The sequence below is a fragment of the Cibotium barometz genome, chromosome 45 (assembly GCF_041138505.1).
Source record: "Cibotium barometz isolate CiBa-2024 chromosome 45, ASM4113850v1, whole genome shotgun sequence".
NCBI classification, from domain to species: Eukaryota; Viridiplantae; Streptophyta; class Polypodiopsida; order Cyatheales; family Cibotiaceae; genus Cibotium; species Cibotium barometz.
This window is the reverse complement of record NC_141090.1, coordinates 19,125,005-19,147,696: the sequence shown is the minus strand read 5'-3', so window position 1 is coordinate 19,147,696 and position 22,692 is coordinate 19,125,005. Positions and strand designations below refer to the sequence as shown.

At 39.5% G+C, this 22,692-nt stretch overlaps 1 long non-coding RNA gene across 1 annotated transcript; it reads left to right on the top strand.

Annotated features, from left to right (window-relative positions):
• The first annotated feature begins 21,752 nt into the window (after nucleotides 1-21,752).
• Nucleotides 21,753-22,491, top strand: LOC147612506 (uncharacterized). The gene is made up of 2 exons (XR_015263437.1): nucleotides 21,753-22,269; nucleotides 22,341-22,491. It is a non-coding gene; the product is annotated as an uncharacterized LOC147612506 (long non-coding RNA).
• Nucleotides 22,492-22,692: the final 201 nt, after the last annotated feature.

Below are 22,692 nucleotides of genomic sequence, written 5' to 3'. Positions count from 1 at the left end.
AGCTCACATTTTGATGTACTTAGTTGATGTTTATATCATTATAAGTTTTCTCATTATTAAGGAGCATTGCATTTTAGTTGATGTTCATGGTTTTCTAAATTTTTTAACACTTTGGCTATCATATCGTTTGTTGAAAATCACCATCACCATATTGTTTGTTGAAAATCACCAAACTTTGCAAGCACTAGGCGCTAATTAGTAACTCGAACATGCTCCAATCATGACCAAACTTTGCAAGCATGTGGAGGTGGCCCTCCCCCCACATGCTTGAAAAGTTTGGTCCCCATTGGAGCATGTTTGGGTACGATGGTATGGGGAAGGCCCAGATTTTCCATGGCCTCTAAAGCACCAAGAGACTTGAAAAATCCACACTGGGCGCTAATTACTAACCTGAACATGCTCCTATCATGACCAAAGTTTGCAAGCATGTGGGAGGGGACCACCCTCACATGCTTGCAAATTTTGGTCCCCATTGGAGCATATTTGGGTACGATGGTATGGGGAAGGCCTGGATTTTCCATGGCCTCTTAAGCACCAAGAGACTTCAAAAATTCTCACAGGGTGCTAATTACTGATCCAAACATGCTCCGATTATGACTAAACTTTGCAAGCATGTGGGGGTGGGTCCCCCCCCACATGCTTGCAAAGTTTGGTCCCCATGGGAGCATGGTTGGGTATGATGGTATGGGGAAGGCCCAAATTTTCCATGGCCTCTTAAGCACCAAGAGACTTGAAAAATCCACACTGGGCGCTAATTACTAATCCAAACATACTTCCATTGTGTGACCAAACTTTGCAAGAATGTGGGGGTGGGTTCCCCCCACATTCTTGCAAAGTTTGGTCCCCATCGGAGCATGTTTGAGTACGGTGGTATGGGGAAGGCCCGGATTTTCCATGGCCTCTTAAGCACCAAGAGACTTGAAAAATCCACACTAGGCACTAATTACCAATCCAAACATGCTCCGATTGTGACCAAACTTTGCAAGCATGTGGGAGTGAGCCCTCCCACATGCTTGCAAAGTTTGGTTCCCATCAAAGCATTTTTGGGTACGATGGTATGGGGAAGGCTCGGATTCTCCATGGCCTCTTAAGCACCAAGAGACTTGAAAAATCCGCACTGGGCGCTAATTACTAACCCAAAAATGCTCCGATCCTGACCAAACTCTGCAAGAATGTGGGAGGGACCCACCCCCACATGCTTGCAAAGTTTGATCCCCATCGCAGCATGTTTGGGTACGATGGTATGGGGATGGCCCGGATTTTTCATGGCCTCTTAAGTACCAAGAGACTTGAAAAATCCACACTGGGCACTAATTACCAATTCAAACATGCTCCGATTGTGACCAAACTTTGCAAGCATGTGGGGGTAGGCCCCTCCCACATGCTTGCAAAGTTTTCTTCCCATCAAAGCATGTTTGGGTACGATGGTATGGGGAAGCTCCAGATTTTCCATGGCCTCTTAAGCACTAAGAGACTTGAAAAATCTGCACTGGGCGCTAATTACTAACCCGAACATGCTCCGATCATGACTAAACTTTCCAAGCATGTGGGAGAGTTCCACCCTCACATGCTTGCAAAATTTGGTCCCCATCGAAGCATGTTTGGGTACGATGGTATGGGGAAGGCCCGGATTTTCCATGGCCTCAAGCACCAAGAGACTTGAAAAATCCACATTGGGCACTAATTACCAATCCAAACATGCTCCGATTATGACCAAACTTTGCAAGCATGTGGGCGTGGGCCCCTCCCACATGCTTGCAAAGTTTGGTTCCCATCGGAGCATGTTTGGGTACGATGGTATGGAGAAGGCCCGGATTTTCCTTGGCATCTTAAGCACATCGAGACTTAAAAAATCCACACTGGGCGCTAATTACTAACCCAAACATGCTCCAATCTCATGACCAAGATTTGCAAGCATGTGGGAGGGCCCCACCCCCACATGCTTGCAAAGTTTGGTCCCCATCGGAGCATGTTTGGGTACGATGGTATGGAGAAGGCCCAAATTTTCCATGGCCTCTTAAGCACCAAGAGAGTTAAAAAACCCACACTCGGCACTAATTACCAATCCAAACATGCTCTAAATGTGACCAAACGTTGCAAACATGTGAGGTTGGGCCCCTCCCACATGCTTGCAAAGTTTGGTTTTCCCATCGGAGCATGTTTGGGTACGATGGTATGAGGAAGGACCGGATTTTCCATGGCCTCTTAAGCACCAAGAGACTTGAAAAATCCACACTGGGCATTCAAAAATGCTCCGATTGTGACCAAAATTTGCAAGCATGTGGGGGGGGTGGGTCCTTTCCACATTCTTGCAAAGTTTGGTCCCCATCACAGCATGTTTAGGTATAATGGTATGGTGAAGGCCCGGATTTTCCATGGCCTCTTAAGCACCAAGAGACTTGAAAAATCCGCACTGGGCGCTAATTACCAATTCAAACATACTCCGATTGTGCCCAAATTTTGCAAGCATGTGGGGGTGGGTCCCCCCCACATGCTTGCAAAGTTTGGTCCCCCATCGAAGCATGTTTGGGTACGATGGTATGGGGAAGGCCCGGATTTTCCTTGGCCTCTTAAGCACCAAGAGACTTGAAAAATTCACACTGGGCACTAATTACTAATCCAAACATGCTTCGATTGTGACCAAACTTTGCAAGCATGTGGGGGTGGGTTTCCCCCACATTCTTGCAAAGTTTGGTCCCCGAATCGAAGCACGTTTGGGTACGATGGTATGGGGAAGGCCCGAATTTTCCATGGTTTCTTAAACACCAAGAGACTTGAAAAATCCACAGTGGGTGCTAATTACCATTTGAAACATGCTCCGATTGTGACCAAACTTTGTAAGCATGTGGGGGTGGGCCTCTCCCACACATGCTTGCAAAGTTTGGTTCCCATCGGAGCATGTTTGGTTACGATGTTATGGGGAAGGCCCGGATTTTCCATGGCCTCTTAAGCACCAAGAGACTTGAAAAAATCTACACTGGGTGCTAGTTACCAATTCAAACATGCTCCGATTGTGTCTAAACTTTGCAAGCATGTGGGGGTGGGTCCCCCCACATGCTTTCAAAGTTTGGTCCCCATCGGAGCATATTTGGGTATGATGGTATGGGGAAGGCTCGGATTCTCCATGGCCTCCTAAGCCCCAAGAGACTTGAAAAATCTGCATTGGGCGCTTACCTATTTAAACATGCTCCGATTGTGACCAAACTTTGCCATCATGTGGAGGTGGGTCTCCCCCACTTGCTTGCAAAGTTTGGTCCCCATCGGAGCATGTTTGGGTATGATGGTATGGGGAAGGCCTGGATTTTCCATGGCCTCTTAAGCAGCAAGAGACCTGAAAAATCCACACTAGCAGCTAATTACCAATCCAAACATGCTGCGATTGTGACCAAACTTTGCAAACATATTGGGGTGAGCCCCTCCCACATGCTTGCAAAGTTTGGTTTTTATCGGAGTAAGTTTGGGTACGATGGTATGGGGAAGGCCCGGATTTTCCATGGCCTCTTAAGCACCAAGAGACTTGAAAAATCCACACTAGGCACTAATTACCAATCCAAACATGCTTCGATTTATGACTAAACTTTTAATACATGTGGGGGTGGCTGCCCCCACATGCTTGCAAAGTTTGGTTCCCATCGGAGCATGTTGTTTAGGTACGATGGTATGGGAAGGGCCCGGATTTTCCATGGCCTCTTAAGCACCAAGAAACTTGAAAAATCCACACTGTGCGCTAATTACCATTTCAAACATGCTCCAATTGTGACCAAACTTTGCAAGCATGTGGGGCGGGCCCCTCCCACATGCTTGCAAAGTTTGGTTCCCATCGGAGCATGTTTGGGTACGATGGTATGGGGAAGGCCTGGATTTTCCATGGCCTCTTAAGCACCAAGAGACTTGAAAAATCTGCATTGGGTGCTAATTAATAACCCAAACATGCTCCAATCATGACCAAGCTTTGCAAGAATGTGGGAGGGACCCACCCCCACATGCTTGCAAAGTTTGGTCCCCATCGGAGCATGTTTGGGTATGATGGTATGGAGAAGGCCCAGATTCTCCATGGCCTCTTAAGCACCAAGAGACTTGAAAAAGCCGCACTGGGTGCTTACCAATTCAAACATGCCCCGATTATGACCAAACTTTGCAATCATGTGGAGGTGGGTCTCCCCCACATGCTTGCAAAGTTTGGTCCCCATCGGAGCATGTCTGGGTACGATGGTATGGGGAAGGCCTGGATTTTCCATGGTTTCTTAAGCAGCAAGAGACTTGAAAAATCCACAGTGGCGGCTAATTACCAATCCAAACTAAACTTTGCAAACATGTGGGGGTGGGCCCCTCCCACATTCTTGCAAAGTTTGGTTCCCATCGGAGTATGTTTGGGTACGATGGTATGGGGAAGGCCCGGATTTTTCATGGCCTCTTAAGCACCAAGAGACTTGAAAAATCCACACTGGGCACTAATTACCAATCCAAACGTGCTCCGATTATGAACTAAACTTTTCATGCATGTGGGGGTGGCTCCCCCCACATGCTTGCAAAGTTTGGTTCCCATTGGAGCATGTTAGGTATGATGGTATGGGGAAGGCATGGATTTGCCATGGCCTCTTAAGCACCAAGAGACTTGAAAAATCTGCACTGGGCGCTAATTATCATTTCAAACATGCCCTGATTGTGACCAAACTTTGCAAGAATGTGGGGGCGGGCCCCTCCCACATGTTCAATGGTCGAGATTTTATTTCAATATCTCGTTCAAGATATGTGGACAGTGGAGATAGCATCTGTATACCTCGAACGAGGTATTTAAATGAATGGTCAAGATTTTATTTCAATATCTCGTTTGAGATATATGGATGGTGGAGATGGGCTGGTCAAACATGCATAGGGGAATACACTGTGGCATTGATGTGGATCCGAGTGGCATGAATATCTCAATCGAGATAGTGTGGTGGTGGGCTTGGGAGGAACGTGTCGTGTTTTAACTGATGGCGATATCACGATCGAGGTACTCCACTCGAGATGCGTGGATGTCCCAATTTTAGAAAGAGTGAACGAAAGTGAGTACCCTCATCTTGAAACCGCTCTATTTAATTGGGTGTATGTACATGTACTCTGGTCAAATCTAGTGACATAGAGGTTGTGCTAAAGTGCCGATGTAGTAGTTACAAAAGATACTGCTATGTTATAGGTTGCATACAAAAATTATCTATTTGGAGGTTTTTGATTGTTACAAGAAAACATGTTTAATGGAATCAACCATATTATCAGTCAAAATCTCGACAAGAATAACTTCCATGCTTGGAAGTTTAGAATGACCAATTTCCTAATGGGTAAAGGATTTTGTGACTATGTCAAAGGAGACAATGAGGAACCTCTAGAATTGTTTGAAGAGAATTCCAAGTTAGTAGATATAAAGGAATTCAAGGACTAGAACCAAGGTGCAAGGAAAGTCATGTATTGGCTTTCAATCGGTTTCAAGATACCAACACTCCAATAGTTATGTGGCAGAATCGGGTTCAGATGTTCCAAACCAACACAAAGGCTAGAAAATTGTAGCTAAAACAAGAGCTTCATAGTGTGGAACAGAAAAGCATGTCTAGGGAATTGTTAAATACTTTGGGTCTATCAATGTATTGGTGGAAGGTGATGATTTGGTGGGTGTCTATTTGAATGGGCTTGGCAAAGAGAACAAACCCTTCAAGACTTCCATTGTAGTCAGAGAGAGATTTTCCAACTTTTAGGACTTGGTGACTATGCTACTCATATAAGAAAAATATCTAGGTGAGGACTCTTCTTCACAAGTCAAGAACACGTCATAACATGTGTTTTACTCTAATTAAGGTAAAGGCAAAGGTAGAGGTCCTCATCAAGGACAAGGTGGTGGTCAACAAGGAAACCATAATTCTAGACAACAACACTCCAATGATTTGTAGTAACAACAATCATACACAGGTGGAAGCGGCTTATGAAAAATCACATTCTAGGAAAAACTTATAAAATCACGGTCATAATTATCTTCTTGACATTCCCGCCACCATTTATAGGATTAAAAGGCCCAAAAATGTTAAACCTTATCTTATCTTGATCAACGCAATTTTGTAGTCATGGAAGAAATTGGCGTGATTTTGCAGGCATGAAAAAAATTGGTGTTGTTAATCCTAACATACTACCTTGCACACAAGAGAGAGAGAGAGAGAGAGAGAGAGAGAGAGAGAGAGAGAGAGAGAGAAAGAGAGAGAGAAAGAAGAAAAGAAACAACATGCAAGGGGACGAGTTCAAAGAGGTGCACTTAGCCAACCCTAATAAGGGTTAACTCCTCACCACCTGTTCACTTAGGGGTCTTTTCAATAGTTCCTAGCTCATAGTATCCGGCAATATAATCACATAAGAAAATCCAAATGGACTCTCCATTGAAGATGAGCAAGATCAACCAACAGATCCATTTAAAAGAGCCATGGACTCATCCGTTGAGGACCAGACAAGGACAATCAACCAAATCCATGCCACCGAGTTCAGAAAACAACTCCAACACCTTGTTCCATTTTTTTCTTAGCAGAGGGGGATGTCATGTGCATGGATATGCCATGGACATTCTCAGAGATTACCCAGAAGAGGGCAGCCACAAAAAGGCTGTAAGAACCAGAATTTTGGAGCACAAGGTGCAGAAGAGAACCACTATGGACTTGGAGCAGGGACATGGAAGGCATAGGATGCTGTCGGCTATTGAAGGGGAGCTATCGGATAAGATAAAGCAGTCTCTCGGCTGAGTGATGTTTGCGCATGGAATAAGTGTCATTATAGATATTGACATATGGCACAAGCGCATTGGTCATGTGAATATACAACAACTGAATTCTATGCATACCCAAAATATTGTTGCAGGTTTGCCAAAGTTTAAGAGTGATGGTATGCATAAAGTATCTGAAGCAGGCTAACCATTCTTTCCCACATAAAAAACATGTCAATGTAAGGCTATTAGATATTATACATTTAGATGTATGGAGACCGACCAAGAGTACAACAATTTCAGGTTGCACCTGTATTATGTTACATTCATTGTGTGGATTTACTTCATGAAGGAGAGAAAAGTGCGGTGTTTGCTTACTTTTAGAGATTTAAAGCCTTGGTCGAGAAGAAAAATTACATGTTAATAAAATGTCTGAGATCAGGTGGTGGGGGAGGGTATTACTCCAAGAGGATAAAGTTTACATGTGCAGGTACACTTTGCAATAGAATAATGTTGCATAAAGAAAAATAGGCACATTGCAAAAGTGGCATGTGTCTTGATGGTTGAAAAGAATATGCCACATTATTTTTGGGGAGAAGCAGTAGCAACTACATTATGAACAGGACACCCATTATAGTTGTTTATGGTATGATGCATGAACATAAGTTTATAGGCATAAGACTAGCTGTGTCTTACTTGAAAGTTTTTAGGTGTATTGCAGTTGTTGATAGTATGATGCATAAACAGAAGTTTATTAGCATAAGAATAGATGTGCCTCACTTGAAAGTGTTTGGGTGTATTACATAGGTGCATTTTCCTGATGAAGTAAGAAAAAGGTTTGACCTAATGGAAAGATACACATCTTTGTTAAAAAGGTTATAGATGTTATAATCCTATCACTCATGAGATGTGAGTAAGTCTAAGATATGTCACCTTTTGATGAGATGAGTATTTGGTATGCACTAGCAATGGTGAAGGGAATAAAATATGTCACCTTTTGACGAGATGAGTATTTGGTATGCACTAGCAATGGTGAAGGGAACAAAATATGCAAATGTAAGAAGTGCTGATGCTACACCACATGTAGAGAAGTGAATCGCATGTGCTTTAGGGACTTGGAGATTCCTCTAGTAGTGTATCAATTGTTAGCCCATGGTCAGGCAGGTTGACAAAAAATATAGGTGCCCATGTATCATGCAAAGGGAAGGAAAAGATAGATCAACCTTTTGTGCCTAATCTATGAGCAGGTCATTGATATGAAGATGGTGATTGTAGCGCCTATGAGCAAATCCTTGATGCATAGTTTGGCATTCCATCTGTGGTTACTGCTGGTGTAAGGAAGCATAGTTGTTTTGAGGACAGTTGGCAGTGCTCCACGTGTACCTAGGTCCATGAGGGTTAGGTGCCCTATTGACAGGTTGAGATATGATGGATATAATGCCCATTCTTATGCATAAATAGTTAAAGAAATACAGGAGTTGGAGTCCACTTGTTTTTGAGTAGGCATTGGGAAATAGGAAATGGTAAGATGCCATGAATAAGGAGATGGTAGCATTGGATGAAAATGCAACATGAAGACCATATTAGGAAGTTTGGAAAAATCCCAATTTCCATTTTGTAAGATTAAAAAATAGGGGCATGGTTTTAAGATTTTGTCAACACCCCCTCATGTGACATATCATCGGAAAGCTCTTAAAAAGCAGGCTCTAAATCCACATTCTCTGACAACTTTGGTATTGGTATGCTCAAGATACACCAAAAAGTAGATTGAAAAGCAAATTCCCAAAGTAATGGGAATTTTCCAAACTCCCTAATATGGTCTTCATGGGAGTTAGTGCCTTTGCCTAAGGAAAAGAAAGCAATTGGATGTAAGTCTTTTTCTAAGGCATGCTCACATCTAAAGTAAACATCGTGCCATTTTTGTTACCCTTTGCAAAACCAACAATACTAAATTTTGAAGTCTTCCAAAAAACATCCTTGAGGATTAAACCTCACTTGGAGACCCTGTTCAACCATCTATCAAATAGAAACTAGGTTCTTTGTAATACTTGGAACATGAAGTACATTTGTCAAGTCCTTCATTTTGCCATCCTACATAGACAATGGCACTTTACCAACATGTGCAATGGGATGCACAATATCATCACATGTTTCTACATAACCTAGTTTTTTCATTTTCTGCGTGTCTCTAGACCACTCACCACCATGAGTGTTTATGTGGTTAGAGGTGTGAGGATCCACATAATATATATCTTGAGATCCTGGCACATCTCATGTTGTGGAACTGAGCATTTTCTGCATCACAAATAGTTGCTCACTTCTGTCACATCACCACTCTGTTTATTATATGATGCATAGTTACCTTGCTAACAACTTTTCACTTTTAATGTCATTCAAATTTTTATAGTAGTCCTCTACCATGTTCGCTAGTTTGCCACAATAATAAAACTCTATGCTATTTGCACTTTGATTTCTTTGCCAACTACCTCAACCTCTTTGGCTCTCTCTGCCTCTAGACTGGCCTCTTCCACTTGTGTATATTTATTGTTCTGTGAATCATTGGGTTGTTGTTGTCCAGAATTTTATTTTCCTCATCGGCCACCATCTTTTCCTCGACCATGAACACTACCTTTTCCTCTACACGAATAAGAGTAGAAGGCCTATTCTGATGTGTTCATTATTTTTGAAGAAAAGTCCTCACCTAGAGACATTTCTTCTATAATCAGGAGGATAGACACCAAGTCTTGAAAGTTGGCAACATTCTCTCTGACCAATGGAGGTCTTGAATGGTTTGTACTCTTTATCAAACCCATTTAAATAGACACTCACCTAAGCATCATCTTCCATCGATATATTAATATACCTAAGAGATTCAATAATGCCTTTGATCTTTAAAGGATACACATTGATAGACATGTTTTTATTTTTATTAGTTTGAAACATCTACACTAGGTTTTGCCATGCAACTACTCGAGTGTCGGCATCTTGTATGTGTCCTCTGATTGTGTCAGTGACACTGAGTTTGATAGCCAATACACAACTTTCCTTGCACCACCCTGATTCTAGTACTTGAATGCCGTTATATCGTTTGGAGTGGCATTCTCTTTAGACAACTGTGGAGGCTCCTTATTGTCTCCCAAAATCCTTTACCCATTAGAAAATTGGTCATTCAGAACTTCGAGACATGGAAGTTGTTCTTGTCCACTTTCTCATTGAAAATCATATTGAGCCCATCAAACATGTTTGTTTACAATAATCAGAAACCTACAAATAGATAATTTTTGTATGCAATATGTAACATAGTAGTATCTTTTGTATTTGCTGCAATGGCACTTTAGTACAACGTGTATATCGCCAAATCCGACCAAAGTATATTTATATACACCCAATATCAACAATACATGTGCACACACTCTTTGCAATCCCAAAGTGCACTGCTACACTGCAATAACTAGATTTCGACCAGAGATAGTTATGTACCAAAACTTCTCGAAACTACCAAAAATACCTTGTAGTGATCATACGTCCCAAAACGCAAATTCGCCCGAAAAACTTGAGAAAAAATTACCAAGCATCACACGAACACCTCTAAGCCTATGAAGACAGCTCCTCAATTGGAGATGTGTAGCTCTTCGAGTTACCAATGGGGGTAATGTACTTAAATAAGAATAGGTCGAAGGGATGGGTTCATCTCATTCTTCAAGTGAAACTTTTTAAGAAAGGAAAAAATCAAGTGACACATTCCAAGGAACAGGCACATGAGAACAGCACAGGTGTGCAACACAAATTCAACACATCAAGGAATGGATTACATGTGTTTTTGTATAGAACATTTTCTTCATAGCTACTACACCTTCATAGTTCATGAGTAAATGGAAACTCACATTTAACAACCTTGAGTACCCTAGAGATATGGCACCTTGAGTAGCCTTGAAATGTGCCATACTTTCTTGAGCATGAAAGTATGACACATTTCATAGCACAAATTTGCTTGCTCTCTTGAAATCAACACATGATGGTATGTTTCTGTCCATTTGAATGTGTAGCTATTCTCCATCCTCCCTCGTCTCCTCACAAAAGGAAGCTATTGTGTTGTAGCCCTGATTCACCACAACGCACTCCTCAAAAGGAGTACTATGCAAAACTGATTTAGTTTCAAAAATAGATAGCAATATGTCTTCTTTTCCAATATTTTTGTTGCCTTTGCGATTATTCTCATAGCAGTCCATTTGAATGTGTAGCTATTCTCCATCCTCCCTCGTCTCCTCACAAAAGGAAGCTATTGTGTTGTAGCCCTGATTCACCACAACGCACTCCTCAAAAGGAGTACTATGCAAAACTGATTTAGTTTCAAAAATAGATAGCAATATGTCTTCTTTTCCAATATTTTTGTTGCCTTTGCGATTATTCTCATAGCAACCCTTCTGGCCATAATAATTTCATGACAATACCATCATTGGAAAAGCCCTTGTCTTTAGATCTATACTTTTATCTTTTCCTTTGATTGGATTGTTCTTGTTGGCTTTATCTCCACCTCCTTCATGTTGGTGTCCCTTATTGTTTTTAGTGGACCTTTGGCCTGGAATGACCCTTCTTGACTTATACTCAGGCTTTTCAAATTGGTTTCATGTAATTATAACAAAAAAATATATGTCATTTCATGAAAGCGCTCACAATTGTAGATTGTGCTAATGGACCATTCATAACTTTGGTAACCTCGCTGTTCTTCGGCTCCATGGCCTACGTGCTGCCCAAATCCATCGTCCACGTCCCCATCTTCTACAAGGTTTATATTGGTTAGCGCGATGTCAGGCAATGTATGGATCAACTTCATGTATTATTTTTTTATTGAGAACCGTTCTCTCTGCACATGTGTAGAGAGGACATCACCATCAAGGGAGAGAGAGGGAAAGAGAATCTCACAAAAAAAAACATGTCAAGGGCATATTTTTTATGTGACGCTAAAGGCCAACATGCGCGATGACCAACTGCCAGCTCCCACTCACCTGATGGCTCAACATTGCCCGGCTCCTCTACGTGCTTCAAAGGAAAACTACCCTCAGGGAGGGTGCGCCAACTGGTGGCTCAACATTGCCCGGCTCCTCTACCCACATTGCACGTGCTTCAAAGAAAAACTACCCTTAGGGAGCGTGCCTTGCGCGGCCTCCTTGAGGGTTTTTTTTTTTACAATCAACATAATGTTAGCATGTTCAAATTCTGTTCGAGAGTGGTTGAACTCACAGATACGCTCACTTTTGCACCACCATGCTCTCCTAAACATGGGAAATGCTTTGCCAAGGTGCTCAAACTCCTACGAAGACAATGTTCTCCCAAATAGACTCAGACGGAATGAGGACGCGAGAGAGAGAAATGAAAGCAAGGCGAATGCTAGAAAACACGATAGGGTAATGGGCCTACGTGTAGGTCACCATCTACCAACATTATTATAGTAACCGCATGATCGTTTGTTCTCTCGGATGCTCGAGTGCTAACTGTAACAAAATTATCCCGTCAATACAAACACGGGCATGAACAAGAGTGACATCTCCTTGACTCACTCAGCTGGTGGCTCTCCTAAGGTAAAGCCAAGTGTAATGTGAGCCTTATCATTATTTTCTAAATAAAATCCTAACTTTGACCACTACACTAAAATGTGATCTTACTTGGAGAGTTATCATCCTTGAGTGCTGAATCAATTCTACGTGAATCAGTGCTAGTGCTGAATCAGTGTTGATTGAATCAATTCTAACAAAATTAACTTTGGCTAAATCAGTGCCAGTGTTAAATAAGTGTTGACTGAATTAATTCTCACTGAATCAGAATCAGTTCTGGCACTGAATCAATTCTCTTGACTGAATCAATTCTGACAGAATCAGTGCTGACTAAATCAATTTTGACTAAATCAGTGCTAGTGTTGGACTCAATTAATTCTAACTAAATCAATTATGACTTAATCAATTCTAGCTGAATCAATTATGACTTAATCAATTGTAAATTAATCAATTCTAACTGAATTAATTTGGATTGAATTAGAATTCTGAGAATCAATTCTAACTGAATCCTGAATCAAGACTAAATCCTGGATCAATTCAGATTGAATCAATTTTGACTGAATCCTGAATCAACCCTGATTGAATCAATTCTGACTCCTTTGCTCTAACACAAGTAGGAGCTCTTACCCATGTACCGCTTCCTTTCTTGTTTGTTCTTTCCTCTTGCTTGCCACATTTTCTCTCACACAAGAAAGAGCTGTAATACCATAAAGCAAATACACAGGAGAGAGAGCGATCTTGAGTTCCTTGCAAGAAAACACACACACAATAGAGTGCAAGACATAAGGGAGAGAGATGGATGGCTGAATTGTCTTCTATATTCTTCTCTTCTCTACAACCATATAACTAAGAGATAAGAAGTACCCCACACACACACTTAAATACTAGAAAAAGATTTGGAGAAATAATCCCCCTTGATCAAGATGGCAAGGAACCTTTTGTGACATCAATTCTAGGGTTCTACGTTTTGAGGCGAAGTGCACAAGATAAAGTTGTAGTTGAAAAAGAATTTGCCGATGTGATGATCCTATCATTTTCTAGTTGGAAAAGATATTTATGATGATGAAAACCATGATGGTAATGCCCTGATATGCATGTGATTAAGCCTCGATTGAAGACCCAAGGTATAGACATGTGAACAAATTCTTATGGACTGTGTTGTGAATAAAACCTCATAAATTTTTTTCCTTAATCAAGAGTTGTGTGGAGAGAGAGTGTCAAAGAGAAGGGGGCATTGAAAGGAGTCAGGCTTGAGTAGTTGAGCTAGTAAGAAGGAGTGGTAGTTTTGCTAACCGTCGCATCGTGAGGGGGGGAAGAGAACCAACAATGATAAAGAGAGACAGAGCTAGAAAATGAAGAGAGATAATTAACATGACTCAATGATATATTTGATTAGATAAATTGCAATGAAGTAAATGTAACTTATATAAGTACAAAAGATTCTCTTCTTGACAAACACACAAACATGTAGATATTATTGTGACCCCTTTAAAAGAGGTGGTTCACACACACACACATGCATAGACCAAATAAATACCGTCTTAGAAGACTCTCACACACACCTACTATATCAAGTACACACAGAAAACCAAAGATATGGACTTGCTTCCGATAATTATGATTACATGGTTAAAGCAATACAAGAGTTAGAGACCACTTGTTTTGAGCAGAAATTTTTGGAAATTAAAAATAGGAAGATGCCATGGATAAAAAGATACTAGCATTGGATGCAAATGAAACATGGGAGTTAGTGCCTTTGTCTAAAGGAAAAGAAGGTAATTGGATGTAAGTCGGTGTGTACGGTTAAGCATAAATCGGATGGATGGTGATGAGTAAGTATAAGGCAAGATTGGTATCCAAGGGTTATGCACAAACCTATGGCATTGACTATGAAGATACATTTAGCATACTTTTGCAGAAAATTGTGATTTTCCCAAACTTCCTAATATGGTCTTCATTGATTATGAGGAGACACTTAGCATGCTTTATATGAGGAGTTATTTAGCATACTTTTGCCAACCTAAGACATTAATTATGAGGAGACATTTACCGAGACATTTAGCATGCTTTATATGAGGAGATATTTAGCATACTTTTGCCAACCTGTAAGATTCCTCCCCAGCCTCTCAAAATGTCCAGCATCTTCCCCTGTAATCAATCCCTCTTCAGAAATATAAAAGACTTGTTTCTAACTGTTTTAACCTAGAGAGAGAAAATATTCTAGAGAGAGAATATTCAGATTTTTAATATTTTTGGATAGAAAATTATCTCATCTTATTAAAATAAGTTCCCCTGAAACAGAAATTCAAAAAGAACTTTCCAATGTGCAATTGAAATTAATTGGAAATGGGTATAAAGGACCTTAGCCTAAGGGTCTAGATTTTCAGAAATTTTTGGATTATGGTCCAATTAAGGTTCCTATGGGCCAATAGCATCAATCCATGTGTAGGGAGGAGATAAATCCAATTCGTAAAAGAAGATACCCAAAAATGAGTAAATGCTCACATAAGATGAAGAGTTGAAAATGTACAAGGTTTATTAGTAAAAAACTATGAGCAATATTAAAAATATGAGATATTTTGGGTATCCAAAAATGAGTAAATACTCACATAAGATGAAGAGTTGAAAATGTACAAGGTTTATTAGTAAAAAACTATGAGCAATATTAAAAATATGAGATATTTTGGGTATAATGATTCCATTTTGATACATATGTAAGTAAGGGGAGTTCTTTAAAGGAGGTGCATATTTCACATAAGATGAAGAGTTGAAAATGTACAAGGTTTATTAGTAAAAAACTATGAGCAATATTAAAAATATGAGATTTTTTGGGTATAATGATTCCATTTTGACACATATGTAAGGAAGGGGAGTTCTTTAAAGGAGGTGCATATTTCACATGCTTGAATGAGTTTTAAACTCATAAAAATTGAGATATTTCATCTCTCCTCTCTCCTCATTCAAGTCTAGTTCCAAAAAGTTAGCTTAACTGACCTAAAAATGGTCAAATATTGACCAAACTGATTTAGAAAATTCTAGAATCAGTTTGTTTAGTTAGGAGCTCAATTTTTCCTATAAATAGAAGCCTCCCCCTTGTTGAAAAATATATAGTGTTTATGCATCGTTACTCTACTCCACCTAAGCCAAGAACTGTGAATTCATTAATAATTCACTAGTTTTTGGAGCTTTCCTCTTTCTTCAATCCCCATTGGTGACTCCATCAACATACTTAACCAATTGATTGGTTGGGGGCCTCTACCGTGAACAAAGAATCAAGAAATTTGTAAGGTAATTAGTGAATTTTGATCATTTTCTATAATTTCTCAATGTTTCTCTCTTCTCAACCCCTCTCAAGCTTGAGAAGCTTAATTGGAATGGTTTTTGAATGCTATTGAAGTTAATGTGAATGGTAGTGAAGAGTTATATAATTTGATGAATGCTATTGAAGTTGATTGATTAATGATAGTTAAGAATTACATAAATTTTCATTTATGCTTAATTCTAATGGTTTTTATGTAATTTCTCTCTCTCACTCAAGAAATGGTCATATTCATGATCCATTCTCAATCCAAATGAAGCTTTTCATAAAGCTTTTCCTTAATCCAAGATTAATCTATGCTTGAGGCCAAATTAATGCTTTTTTCTATGCTTTTAGTTTATGTATTTCATGAATATTGATGATTCAATCCATTATGGATTAATGATCCAATTAGGGATCATTCTATTTATTTCCTTAATGATAAGCTTTATCCCTTAGAAAATTTGAGATTTATCAGTCATAGCAGCGGAGCTATGGTAAAATTTTTATAAAAATTACGCATAAAATAATTTCATCCAAAGCATGAAAAGAGGACTTCCTACCATATTCTAGGAATTATCATCCTAGATTAATTGAAAGATATTCATTGTAATCATAGAGAAATTGATTTTTATATTATACATAATTGATTTTCATGCATAAAGGTATGCATGAAAGATTATTATTTTAACATAAAAGTGTTACTTTTATCATAATTAGAACTTTTATCATATTTGGATTTCATGCATAGAGGTATACATAAAAGTTGATTATTTTATTATAAAAGTGTTACTTTTATCATATTTGAATTTCATGCATAGAGGTATGCATAAAAGTTGATTGTTTTATTGTAAAAGTGTTACTTTTATCATATTGGATTTCATGTATAGAGGTATGCATAAAAGATATTCTTTTTATACTGAAAGTGTGATTTTCATCATAAATGGATTTTATGAATAACTTAGATGCTTAAGAGAAATTCTTTTATTCTAAAAGTGTAATTCCTACCAAATTGAATTTATGCATAAGAAGATGCATAAAAGATTGATTTTAAATTTAAAAGTGTCATTCTCATCTAAATTGAATTTATGCATAGGAAAATGCATAAAAGATTAAAATTTAATTCAAAAGTGTCATTTTCATTTAAAATGAATTTATGCATAGAAAGATGCATAAAAGATTGATTTTTACTTTGAAAGTATTAATCTCCTTAAATAGAATTTATGCATATATATGTGTAAAGAAATCTTATATCAAATATAAGAATTCTCTTGTATTCTTTAAATAGATATGAGATGTAATAGGATGCGATAAGAGGTGTATAAGATGTGATAAGAGGTGATAAGATACTTATGAAATAAGTTAGGAGGTGATAAGATGAATTAAGATGTGATAAGATGTGTATGGGATGAGGTAAGAAGTGTATGTGATAGGATAAGATGTATATGGGTTGTGATAGGGCGAGAATGGATGTGATGTAAAAGATTAGATGTGAAGGCATATGGGGCTATATGAATGGGAATGTGGAAATGGATGTATGTATGTGGATGTGTGGATGTGGAGATGGGAGTGTGGATGTATGAATGTGAAAATAGATGTATGCATGAAGATGTATATGCATAGATGTGAATGTGGATGTAGATGTGGATGTATAAATGTGAATGGGAATGTGGTTGTGGATGTATGTGAATGTGGATGTGTAGATGTGAATGTGGAATGTGGATGTGGATGTATGTATGTATGTGGATGTAGATGCGGATGTATAGATGTGAATGGGAATGTGGATGTGGATGTATGTGAATGTGGATGTAGATGTGAATGTATAGATGTGAATGTGGAATGTGGATGTGGATGTATGTATGTATGTGGATGTAGATGTGGATGTATAGATGTGAATGGGAATGTGGATATGGATGTGTATGTATGAATGTGGATATGGGATGTGGATGTATAAATGAGGATGTGAAAATGGAGGTAAGCATGTAAATGTGGATATATGGATGTGAATGTGGATGTAGATGTGGATGTATGGATGTGGATATGGATGTGTATGTATGAATGTGGATATGGGATGTGGATGTATAAATGAGGATGTAAAAATGGATGTATGCATGTAGATGTGGATGTATGGATGTGAATGTGAATGTGTATATGAATTAATGTGTCGTCTATATGAGGAAATGGATGAGAATGAGTACACATTGAATGGAATGTGGAATAAGTAATGTGGACTAAGGAGGGATAATGTGGAAAGACGAGAGTTCGATTTAGAAACTGTATTTTGTGTCTGTTTGTAAATGACTGTTTTATGTCAAGAATGCTGGGGAAGCATTTTGGCTGTCTTGTGGATTAAGGTCATGAAGACCTAACTGTTAAAGTTGCAACTGCTGACAGAGAGTCAATGGAGGACGTCTCGCGTAGCAAGGTCGACCGAGGTCTTGACCAGCCTCGGTTCGATTTAAATGGTGAGCTTCCGGTACAGTGGATGAGGGACCAAGGAAGCGGCCTATGAGTGAAGCGCTAGGTCACCTGCGAAGGATCCTAGAGGGTGCTGACCATACGGTGCTCGGGCTCTAGGTCGCCGAAGATACCCACACGTCCGTCCTGGAAGATATTGGAATGAAGAATAAGAATTGTTTTCTGAAACCGGGCATGGATCTGGTTGATTGACCTTGCTGGTTCTCAACGGATGAGTCCATGTGGGATGATCTTGCTGATCTTCCACGGAGATTCCATTCTATTATATGAATATATTGCCGGTTACTATGAGCTAGGAACTATGGAAAAGGCCCCTGAGTGAACAGGTGGTGAGCGTTCTGGTTGCCAATGATGCCATAAGTATACCGATGAATGAATGACTGCGCTGGAAATAAGGATTCAACTAGAGACTATGAGGATTGTCATCAGTGACATAATGGTTTCATTAAAGGATTGTTTTAAAGTTAGCTGATGCTAAGAAAAAGGCAATTTCATATTGGGTGTGTAAGTGGTGTGACTAGTTTTATGTTTGCATGAACTTCCGGCTAGGGGGCCTTGGAACTCTTTTCCTTGGTACCCGGGACAAAACCTAACCAAATTCTTAATTGGATCCCATCACTACAGTGGTTGGACGGTTGGCTAACCCATGGGACTGGATGGACTAATGGATCCGTAAATCGAGATTTAATTTCTATTATTACGATAGATGAAGTAAATCCCGGATAGTAATTGTTCTATGGATAGGAATCAACGGCTGTGCCTCTTGATGGGGAAAAAAGCGTTGATCCCAATGATCCAAGTGCAAGTTTCTTCCTTGATCTGACCAAGTACCGTTAGAGGTGCAGTCAGATGAGTTTGATCAGTAATGATCTTGACTACGCTAGAGTAAAGAGTTATCCTGGTGGAATCGCCCGTGCTTTCTGGGTAAAGGAAGTTTTTCCGGTTTCGGTTTTGGACAAACCGACGGATTAGTCTCTTTTCCGGATATCCGTGGGCGAGGCCCCGAGTGTGAGACCCCTACCCGCGCACGATGTGCTACTTCCGCTGCTAGCACCCAAATCCGTTGCGCGGTGGAGACCGGGATCTCACACAACCTATGGCATTAATTATGAGGAGACATTTAGCATGCCTATGAGAGAAAGGAATCCATGAGAACTATCATTGTTATGGCTATGAACGGTTGGTCTTTACATTAGATGGACATAGATAGTTCTTTCTTGCATGGGGTGATTTGCAAGAAGTATACATGATCTATCCACTAGGTTATAAGACCGATGCACACCCAAATTTTGTGTACAAGTTATGCAAAGCCTTGTAAGGCTTTGAAGTAGGAAGCCAGAGCATGGAGGAACAAGCACCCAGAGCATGCCAAAAAACATTATGTGAAGATTACACAAAGCCTTAAATCACGCACCCAGAGCATGGTCATACAAGATCATATGTAGTATCTTGTTACCATCAGACATTTGATATCTAATGTAGAGTTTTCACTTTATGTGAAAAAGATAGATAAAGGGATCATGCTATTAGTAATTTATATGGATGACTTGATTATCACTGGTGATAGTGATGCTGCATACATACTTTTGAAGCATAAGTTTGAGATGAAGGATTTGGATGAGGTACAATATTTCTTAAGTATAGAGGTGGCAAGAGCACCTCATGGAATTTTGTTATTATGAAGGTAATAGAGCTTCGACATATTGTCCAACTATGGTATCATAGATTATAATCCTTTTTCAGTGCCATTGGAGCATAAAACAAAGCTTTCCATAGGTACAAGTGAGATTTTAGAGAACCCCACTCATAATGGGTAGGTTGATCTACACGACCATTAATAGGCCAGACTTGAGCTATGTTGTTAGACTTATGAGTAAGTTTATGCAAGCCCGCTAGAAGCCACACTTGGATGTGGCTAGATAGATTATAAAGTACATAAAGTCATCAGTTAATTATAGACTTTTCTATTAGAGCTCCTCTTTGAACAACTTGAATGTTGTAGCTTGGATAATTTTGGCTTGTTATGGTGTGGTAAAACTTACCTCTAGACTACATTTTAACCATCGTATATGTAGAATTATAAAGAATGAGTGTATAATACTACTTCATTCAAATGTGTTATAGGCATGGATTACTTTGTTCTCCATATGTGGTGCGCAACAAGGGAGATAAAATATTTCTTTAGGTCAATCATGGTTCCTTCACACATAAAGAAAATAATCTAAAATAATAAGTGCTCAATTTTTAGTTCGAATTTCTATGACATCTTTTGTTCCTAAAACAATCAAGGAGTTATGCAGTAGACATTCTACTAATCTGAACTTGAGTTGATGAGGCTCGATTTTGGTGTATAGTCATATCCTTTACATTATTGGCTATAAAATGTATTTAGTCCTTTTGAAATATTTTCGAGTGAAAGGAGTAGACAAGCTATGGGACTAGCCCCATAAATAATTGAAAGGTGCTAAGCAAGCAATACGATTCATAAAAAGATAAAAAATATATAAATCAACGAATACAGTTGCATCTTATAGTGCACCTGCCTACACACATGCACACATGTGTTGATTATGATTTAGAAGATACATTCATAATATTTTCAATAAAAGACTAAATTTTAATCATGTTGGCAAGGTTTTGTTGCACCATATAAGGCTTTCATCTTATTGTTGCTTGTCTCTTCTTTGGTTCTTACATCTTTTTATTCTATTAACATTGCTAGTAGTCCCTCTTTTATCTACTTGAATGTGGGATCTTGGACACTTTTGGCTTATATGATGTGTTGAAACTTACCTCTTGTTTTCATTTTGACCATCCTTGTAAAATTAGAAAGAATGTGTGTATAATATGAATGTGTTCTAGGCATGGATTGCTCCATGTGATATAACAAATAGATAAATCATCACTTTTTGTCAAATATATTTTCTTCACAACTAAAATAAAAAGTCTAAATCGATGATTGCTCAATGTCTAGTTTGAATGTTTGTGGGTTAAATTTGATCCGCAGAGATTGTTGCGACTTGATCTCTAACCGTACACTTGGCCCCGACCAATTATTATCCACACACTCCTATTGCTAATGCACACCACATATGTGTCACACCGACACTAATTGGATGAACCTGCTATTTGGAAAAAAGTCTCGATTGAATATTTATGGGTTAAATTTGAGTTGCAAAGATTGTTGTGACTTTTATGCCTGAGCAATAAAATAGTAAACATTCTACACCCTCAACTTGAGATGATTAGGTGTATATTCACACTGTGATGTGATTCTGTGTTGTTGCATAGTAAAATTCTTTTCAAATATTTTCCAATCGAGGTAGTAGATAAGTGGGCCCCGCAAAAATTTGAAAGGGTGTGAGACAAGCTATTATCTGTAATATTAAGAAAAGTAATATTTGACTTTTAAGGCAGACACGTGGGTGCTCTTGACTTAAATGTGTTGTTACGGCTTTAAGAGATAAACGAGAGCATGCTAAGGACAAAGCTTTCAGTTCTTGGGCGCCAAGTTGGTGCTTGACATTTTGCTAGCCTGGAACCAACGGTGCGCAATCAGTGCTACGCTTTGGATGAGACATCGCATCAGTACAGGAAAATTGGATTAGCGATCCATGATGATCCCTAATGATAACTGTTAAGACGGTAAGGGTCGAATTAGTATGTTTATATTAAACGTGATTAAAATTAGGTTAACGACTGCAGCCCATTATGATCTTATATAAAGAGCCAGATCTCCACTGCAACACTAAGCATTCATAGCTTTGACCTCACCACCACCCCCATCCTTCCTAACAAAACCTGAGTTTAGTAAACACCATGGGGGGTTTCAGCAATAAGCCCTTCATCATCACGGCCCTAGTGGGCGTAATACTGTTGAGTTGCGGGATGAAGGGCAGTGACGCCGACTGCACTGTGACGAACAACTCTGGGCAAGACATTATCATAGTTCCTGTGTCCGTGACCGTGACCATCACCATAAATGTTGAGGCGGGGGCGACGGTAACGGTGCCCCCCAGCCAGCAGAAGTGCATGCTCAAGAATGCGGCGTCCGGACACGAGCTCGGGCCCGTGACCCTTCCAGACGACAACCTGGTGGTCATCGTGGACGCCGAGATCACCGGACTCGTCGATGTCTACGTAGCGTCCCTTCTCTCCGGAATACTCCACCTGAGCGTCAGCATCTGCGTCTCTCTCTAATTTGGGCTTTTTAATGCTACATGGTTACTTTTAGCATGGCTAATTCACAGCTTTCTTACACCACATATCATATGTACTCACCATCACCACCAAGGCTACTTTTAGCATGGCTAATTCACAGCTTTCTTACACCACATATCATATGTACTCACCATCACCACCAAGGCGCTACCCTTTCTTTTCTCTAATGAAAATTGTCACACCCTTCCACTTCCGTACTTGGAAATACAAGCACTGCTTATATTCATGATGTTGTTCATGGCTACAATGAACCAAGTTGAACTTTGTTAGAACATAACTCTACTGTACACCAATTTATGCCTTTTCTTGCCATAACCATGGATGTTTAGAGAGGGAAGATATGGATTTCTTTTCTTAATAAATCTCAATGTTAAAAGGTTTAATTTTTGAATTTTTGAATAGAGTAAGGGTGCTCCTTTGGGACC